This window comes from Myotis myotis, unplaced genomic scaffold (genome assembly GCF_014108235.1).
Source record: "Myotis myotis isolate mMyoMyo1 unplaced genomic scaffold, mMyoMyo1.p scaffold_m19_p_15, whole genome shotgun sequence".
In the NCBI taxonomy this organism is placed as follows: domain Eukaryota; kingdom Metazoa; phylum Chordata; class Mammalia; order Chiroptera; family Vespertilionidae; genus Myotis; species Myotis myotis.
The window spans coordinates 22,030,589-22,039,072 of NW_023416319.1; positions in this window are offsets into that span (position 1 = coordinate 22,030,589).

The window sequence follows — 8,484 nt, forward strand, 5'->3', positions numbered from 1 at the left end:
TTCAATTCCCAGTCAGGGCACATATAAGAAGGAAGCAATCTATAATAATAAAAGCCTAAGCGACCATCACAACCAAACGGATGACCGAATAGGCTGCATGGGGCGACTAGACCGGCAAGGGGGTTAGTGAGGGGCAACCAAACAACCGAACAGCAGGCTGCATGGGGCGACTAGGCCCGCGGGGGGTGGGGGGGGGCAGTTGGGGGTAACCAGACCAGCAGGGGGGGCAGTTAGGGGTGATCAGGCAGGCAGGCAGGTGAGCAGTTAGGAGCCAGTGGTCCCGGATTGTGAGAGGGATGTCCGACTGCCAGTTTAGGCCCGATCGTAGGAATCAGGCCTAAACTGGCAGTTGGACATCCCCCGAGGGGTCCCAGATTGGAGAGGTACAAGCTGGGCTGAGGGGACCCCACCCCCTTGCATGCATTTTGTGCACCGGGCCTCTAGTGATTGTATAAATAAGTGGAACAATAAATTGATATTTCTCCTTTCCTGTCTCTTTCTAAAAATAAATAAAAATTTAAAAAAATGTTCATTGAACCCAACTTTGATGGTTTTTAAATGTTTCACAAGTTCGTTGATACTCTTTAAAAAGTAAACTGTGGGAGAACCAAGATGGCGGCATAGGTTAACGCCGGAGTTTGCTGCTTTGAACAACTACTTCAAAAGTGAAACCAAAAAACGGAAGGGACATCACCCAGAACCACAGGAACGCTGGCTGAGTGGAAGTCCTACAACTAGGAGGAAAGAGAAACGCATACAGACACTCAGAGGAGGCGCAGTGCTGAAGTCAAATTCTGAGGTGCGGAGTGCGCGGAGCGGGCTGGCGCGGAGGGCGCGGTTGGCGTTTTCAATCGGGAGGGAGTCGCAGACTCTGAGCTCCAGATCCGGGCGAGTCTTTAGCGACCCTGACTCAAACGGGAGAAGGGGGACTGTCTGGCTTCGGTCAGAGCGAGTGCAGCTTTCTCTCTGAGCTTTGCAGCGGGTGCTGGGACTCAGAGAGGCAGAGCCCCTGGGGACAGGACTGAGAGCCGCCATAACTGCTCTCTCCAGCCCACCCTGTTGATCCTGTGCGACCCGCCCCGCCCAAGCCCTGCACAGAGGCTTTTGCCGGATAGCCTCAGGCAAAGGCTAGATTAGCACCTCCCTAGAGGACAGAAGTTCTCTCACTGCTGACACAGCTGATTCTCATAGCCACTTGGCCTGGAGGTCAAACCCTCCCTGGAATTAGCTACAACAATCAAGATTTAACTAAGACTGTGAACAAAGACCACTAGGGGGTGCACCAAGGAAGCATAACAAAATGCGGAGACAAAGAAACAGGACAAAATTGTCAATGGAAGATATAGAGTTCAGAACCACACTTTTAAGGTCTCTCAAGAACTGTTTAGAAGCCGCCGATAAACTTAATGAGATCTACAAGAAAACTAATAAGACCCTCGATCTTATATTGGGGAACCAACTAGAAATTAAGCATACACGGACTGAAATAACGAATATTATACAGACTCCCAACAGCAGACCAGAGGAGCGCAAGAATCAAGTCAATGATTTGAAATGCGAGGAAGCAAAAAACACCCAACCGGAAAAGCAAAATGAAAAAAGAATCCAAAAATGCGAGGGTAGTGTAAGGAGCCTCCGGGACAGCTTCAAGCGTACCAACATCAGAATTATAGGGGTGCCAGAAGATGAGAGAGAGCAAGATATTGAAAACCTATTTGAAGAAATAATGACAGAAAACTTCCCCCACCTGGTGAAAGAAATGGACTTACAGGTCCAAGAAGAGCGGAGAACCCCAAACAAAAGGAATCCAAAGAGGACCACACCAAGACACATCATAATTAAAATGCCAAGAGCAAAAGATAAAGAGAGAATCTTAAAAGCAGCAAGAGAAAGAAACTCAGTTACCTACAAGGGAATACCCATACGACTGTCAGCTGATTTCTCAACAGAAACTTTGCAGGCCAGAAGGGAGTGGCAAGAAATATTCAAAGTGATGAATAGCAAGAACCTACAACCAAGATTACTTTACCCAGCAAAGCTATCATTCAGAATTGAAGGTCAGATAAAGAGCTTCACAGATAAGGAAAAGCTAAAGGAGTTCATCACCACCAAACCAGGATTATATGAAATGCTGAAAGGTATCCTTTAAGAAGAGGAAGAGGAAGAAAAAGGTAAAGATACAAATTATGAACAACAAATATGCATCTATCAACAAGTGAATCTAAGAATCAAGTGAATAAATAATCTGATGAACAGAATGAACTGTTGATTATAATAGAATCAGGGACATAGAAAGGGAATGGACTGACTATTCCTGGGGGGGAAAGGGGTGTGGGAGATGCGGGAAGAGACTGGACAAAAATCGTGCACCTATGGATGAGGACAGTGGGTGGGGAGTAAGGGCGGAGGGTGGGGCGGGAACTGGGAGGAGGGGAGTTATGGGGGGGAAAAAAAGAGGAACAAATGTAATAATCTGAACAATAAAGATTTAATTAAAAAAAAAAAAAAAAAAGTAAACTGTGCCGAAACCGGTTTGGCTCAGTGGATAGAGCGTCGGCCTGTGGACTGAAAGGTCCCAGGTTCGATTCCGGTCAAGGGCATGTACCTGGGTTGTGGGCATATCCCCAGTAGGAGATGTGCAGGAGGCAGCTGATCGATGCTTCTCTCTCATCGATGTTTCTAACTCTCTATCTCTCTCCCTTCCTCTCTGTAAAAAATCAATAAAATATATTTAAAAAAATAAAAAATAAAAAGTAAACTGTAATACCCCTATCATTGAGTGTGGTCTGAATTAAGTAACACACTTTTAATAAACTGAACTGTGGAAGTGATGACTTGCAAGAGTAGATCTTAAAAAGCATTAGTCTTCCCATTACTCTGTTGGATAACTTGCTCTGGGGGAAGCCAGCTGCTATGTCATGAAGACGCTCAAGCAGCCATTTGGAGAGGTTCACATAGTGAGAAACTGAAGCTTCTTGCCAACAGCCAGTAAGGATTGAGGCCCCTGACCAAGAGCCATATGAGTGAAGTTAATCCTGGGTCTCAGGAAAATTTTCTGATGACCACAGCCTTATCCAACATCTAGACTGCAAATCCCAGAACCAGAACCATCCTGATAAGCCACTTCTAAATTCCAGACCCACAGACACTGTGTAAAATACTAAGTGCTTATTATTATTTTAAGTTGCTAGGTTTTAGGGTAATTTGTGAAGCAGAAATAGATCATTTGTATGCCCACTGAAACTATCATGATGTTTAAAAGTTAGCTATTTTGGAGCCTGGCTCTTTCACTTACATCCTTCCCCTCCTCCACTTCCCATTTTTGCCAGCTCCAGAAGCCACCAATTCCCTTTTCTCCCCTGAAAGTTAAAAGGCCTTAAAAGAATATTAAGAAGTCCTTTTACCCTAGTCGGCCCCAAAAAGACATTCCTTAGGGGCAAACTGTTATCTTCTTTCTGGTGTGATACATGTAGGAAGAGATATTTTGAATCATCCAGACCTCTCATCTATCTATGCATAGACAGACTACTTATTTCACTTACATGTCCATTTATTCGTCCAAGGGGATTTTTATTATAACCAGTAGCATTAGCTTGGAAAATGAGGTCTTGGGAGTATATGTACATTAGCCCATGAGCGGAAGTTTTCCCAAACTTGTAACCAGAGGAAAGACTGGAGCTTTGGTGATGATGGAGTACAGAACATTAGTATAAGCAGGCACAGCACTGTGGAGATGTGAGAATGTCATACACCACGCTTTTACATTAGTTTCATTGTACAGTCTCTTCCCTGCTCAGCTATACTTCCCCGCAGCTTTAGAACAGAGGCCTGGAGACACTGTGTCTTTGTTTTATAGAACATTCTTTTAGAGAGCTCCTAGCAGAGTCTGGTACAGAGAGGACAGTGAGGAACTACTGCTTGCCAAAGGGGCTGTCAGAAACTACATGACTTTGTGCTTGGAATCTACTTCCCCTTCCCTAGAGATTTTGGAAAGCAATGAATAAAGAATGGCTCTGAAGAGCCAATACAAGTAAAAAAAGAGGAAATGTCATGTCTCAGAAGTTTAATTCATCAACAAAACTCTTAAATAGAAACTAGCATGCATTACAACCCTAGGAAAATCCCTCTTTAATTTTTTCCCAATCTATAATATTGCAGATTAGGAAACGTGCTTAAGGCATTTGATCCTTTTTGCTGGAAAAACACTCCTCTACTGTTGGATGGACAACCTATTATATTCTCTGCCTGGTGTAAACACAGACTTTGCTAACCTATAATATCTAATCCTCAGATTCATGAACTTTAAAATGAAGCTAATACTTATCTCATAGGAGTATTGAGGATAATATGAAATAATTTAGTGAACTATAAAAAGTGTTTAATTAGTGATAACTTACATTGGATACCCCTGAATATGACCCTGAGTCAAGGTATTATGGGTTGAATTGTGTACTGCCCCCAAATGTTAAAAATCCTAACCGTCATTATCTTATTTATTTTTATTAATTATTAAAAATTGATTTCATAGAGGGAGGATCCAAGAGAGAGAGAGAGAGAGAGAGAGAGAGAGAGAGAGAGAGAGAGAGAGAGAGAGACATATCAGTGAAAGAGATACATTGATCAGTTGCATCTCCCATGTGCCCTGACCAGGGATCGGACCCGAAACCTAGGTATGTGCCCTGACAGGGAATTGAACCCATGACCTTCCGGTGCATAGGACAATGCTCCAACCAACTGAGCCACACTGGTTAGGATAGTATGTGACCTTGGATATAGGATCTTTGCTGAAGTAGTCACGTTGAGATGAGGTCTTTACAGTGGACCCTTAATCCAATATAACGATTGTCCTTACATGAGGGGAAGATATCCATGTAAAGACACAGGGCGGAGAGAATGCTATGTAAAGATGAATATAGCAGATGTTATTGGTGTCCCACTGAAATCCTGTAAGGACTTTCCATTCCAGACATGCCTAAGAAAGTGATGCAGAGATTGGAGTGATGTACCTGCCAGCTAAAGAATGCCAGTTGTCACCAGAAGCTACGAGAGAAAATGTAACTCTTTCCCTAAAAAGAAATCAACTCTGCCAACACCTTTATGTCTAACCTCCAGAACTGTAAGAAAATAAAATTATGTTATAAGTCATGTAATTTGTGATATATTGTTATGGTGACTCTAGAAACCAATACACAAAGATTTGAGTGCAAGTGATTTATTTTGAAGAAGAGTCCAGGAACTTCTGCTAGCAGGATGTAGAAGTGAGACTGGGAAGTGAAGTAATAGAGTAGGCTGTTGACTAGGTTACCTCTGCAGGTGGGGCTCCATCCTCTTGTGACTCTCCAGGAGACAATGTAGTGAAGGTACCATAGAGTTGTGCTACCTCTGAGGAATGAGGACCCTGGTATATTTATTAGCATAAATACTGGTGTATTAGCTTTCTATGGCTGCTGTAACTAATTACCACAAATTTGTGGCTGAAGACAACAGATCTAGAGGGCAGAAATCCAAAATCATTATCATTAAAACCATGCTGTCAGCAGGGCCTGTAGAGGAGAATCTGTTCCTTGTCTCTTCCCCCTTCTGGTGGTTACTGGCATTTTTTGATTTCTGGCTACATTATGAAAATCTCTGCTTCTGTGGTCACATTGCCTCCTACTCTTCTTCTGTCTGTGTGTAATCTCCCTCTCCCCAGCCCTTATAAGGACACATGTGATTGCATTTAGGACCCACCTGATAATCCAGGATCATCTCCCCATCTCATGATCTTTAATTACAACTTTGGTCATACAAGGTAATATTCACAGGTTTCAGGTACTAGGACCTGATCCCTTTGGAGGGCATTTTTCAGTCTACCATAATTGGTATATTTGCCCTTCTACTTACATTTGTCATTGGCTGAAGGTGAAAATTCCCTGGCACTATGCCCTGTCCTGCAGGGTTGAGAAAAAGAGAAAACGTTCTCAGGTTGAAAGCTGCAAGGATTTTTTAGGCATGTATGGAATGGAAAGTCCCTACAGGATGTCAATGGGACACCAATAACATGTGCTATATTACTATTATTTTTGTTATTAGTTTTTTTGTTAACAATTTTAGTTTAACAATTAATCATTAGTTACAATTGTTACTAGCTATTTTAATCTAACTTCCTGATGGACCACAATATCAATTATTTGTACTACCTGTGTGACCTTACTTGCAAATGCTATCCCAAATATTTGAACTTGATTCTTTCTATAAGGGTACACCTAAGCATACACTGCTCTGTTATTTCCTCCAAAACACCTTTTCTTTATCTTTTTGGCACCTAAGCAATCTCTTTTATTAACCTCTATTTGGGCATGCATAATTATCTTTCTCAACTGTCTATTTTTCTTAAGTATATTTTAATAATGTCAATGGTAGAGACCATGACATATATACTTTCAAATTCTTAATGTTGTGATTTTGGATATCTACATTTATAATCTGGCACCATTTGATAATTTTTCACCAGGAAATACAAAGCATCTATTTCACGCCTGTTATGCATTTTTAGTTTCCTCAAGGTCCCTTGTTATAACATATAAATTGTCTTATGGGACTGGAACATTAGCAACCTTAATGTACCATTCCACTTAGTGACAGTTTGAATCCAGTTTGTTTACAGAAAATGAAAGAATTGTAATATGTGAGTGGCCAAGAAATCCCTGGCTTGTTTCCAAAGATCTCTGGAATATTGGGATTTTAGATGTGGGTAAATGAATGAAATAGGGGATATTGGAAGAGGGACAAGTGAAAAAAAGTAGTTTGGAGTTTGGTTTTAAACATGATAAATTGAAGTTCTGTGGTTACCTCATGGAGATGTCCAGGAAGCAGGTGGCTATAGGACTGAACTTTGAAGACTGAAGCTTGAGAAAGAGATATGAATTGGACAAAAGATTTGAGAATCTCTGCAATAGGTAGATCAGCGGTTCTCAACCTGTGGGCCGAGACCCCTTTGGCGGTCGAACGACCCTTTCACAGGGGTCGCCTAAGACCATCCGGCATATCAGATATTTACATTACGATTCATAACAGTAGCAAAATTACAGTTATGAAGTAACAACGAAAATAATTTTATGGTTGGGGGTCACAACATGAGGAACTGTTTTAAAGGGCCAGAAGGTTGAGAACCACTGAGGTAGATGGATGAGATCATGCCGGGAGAGCAAGCACAAGAAGAGAAGTAGCCAAGTGTGCCAAGAGTAGAACCTTGAGAGTCAACATTGAAGAGGCCAGAGAAGGAAGGAATGGAGGTAAGAGAACCTGGAGTAGGGGCTGTGAGGGGAGTGAAGGGAGTCAAAAATCCAATGTGAGAAAGGAGAAATGGCACGGAGAGACCTGAGAAATTAAAAAAGGAAAGAAGGGAGGAAGGGAGGAAGGAAGGAAGGAAGGAAGGAAGGAAGGAAGGAAGGAAGGAAGGAAGGAAGGAAGGAAGACAAATGACGTGATTCCATGCACACGTAAAAAAGAAAAAATTCACAACGTAGAGGCTCTTGGTGACCTTCATGAGAACAGTTTCAGTGGGATGTTATCAGTAGAGCCAGATGGGTTAACAGACCTCTGAAAGAAAAGGGCTTTCTGGAACCTCTGGGTATAATCCCTGTGAAGTTAGTTTGGGGTAACTCAGTGATCCCTCTCAGCCCAAGTGTCCAGGAAAGCTCTGGAGGAACCAAGAGGATCTACAGCCCAAACTTAGCTTAACAATGGGTTGAGTGAATGGGAAACGAGACAAAGTTGAAAAAATAGTAAGATTAAGTTAGTAAACTTCTGTTTTTAAGTTTGTGTTCAAATAATAGATTGCTCAAATTCAAGATGGGAGAGATTTAGCTTGGCAACAATTGCTTTAAAATGATCCAAAGATTTTAGCTGATTATATAAACTTAAAATGGGCCAAAAGTATGACTTAATTTCCCAAAAAGCTAGGATAGGCTTGGACTGTGATAATAGCAAAGAGGAAGTGCAGACACCAGGAGAATATTAATTTTTTGGAAGTAAGGACAAGCTGAGAAGGAGGAAAATAAAACAACAATTTAAAGGAGATACGGTTGCTGGGCAGTGTGGCTCAGTGGTTGAGCATCAACCTATGAACCAGGAGGTCGCAGTTGGATTCCCAGTCAGAGCATAACACCCGGTTGCTGCTCGATCCCCAGTAGTGGGTGTGCAGGAGGCAGCCAATCAGTGATTCTCTCATCATTGATGTTTTTATCTCCCTCTTCCTTCCTCTCTGAAATAAATCTATCATCTATCTATCTATCTATCTATGGAGATAGGGTCCTTAAATAAAAATAATTGAGGATGGGAGAGATTTGAATAAGTTTATAGGCCAAGGGGAAGGGCCCATCAGGGAGGGAAAGAATATAGGAAAGAAGGGATAATTAGTGATAAAGGAGTCTGATAAAGCTGGTATTTGGTTTTGAACTGAAATGCCAGTGCCTCTCCGTGGGTGAGACTGCAGGGAAGGCC